Raw genomic sequence first — 346 nt, forward strand, 5'->3', positions numbered from 1 at the left:
GCGGGGCGCGGAGCGGCGACGGGCTCGCGGGCACCGAGCGAGCGCGGGCGCCGTGTCCACGAGCAATAAAAGGGCTTTGCCGACACCCCCTGTGTTCTCCGCTCCGGCTCACCGGCRGGAGCTCCCGCCTCCGTCGGCTCCCAAAATACCTCCGCTTATGAGAGAGCCCAGTAAAACCACAAGGAGCTGGGCTGGAATGTCCCCGCTGCCGGCGGCCTCCCCGCCCGCATTGGCTTTGCTATTTCAGGCTGGCAATTAGCAGCGCCCCCCTGTAATTAGGGGCGCATTTAACGCGCGGGGGCCGCGCCGGCGCTCCGGAGCCCGCGGCCATGTCGCTGGCGCGCGC

Source organism: Nothoprocta perdicaria, unplaced genomic scaffold, assembly GCF_003342845.1.
Source record: "Nothoprocta perdicaria isolate Ctin4 unplaced genomic scaffold, notPer1 scaffold_592, whole genome shotgun sequence".
NCBI lineage: Eukaryota > Metazoa > Chordata > Aves > Tinamiformes > Tinamidae > Nothoprocta > Nothoprocta perdicaria.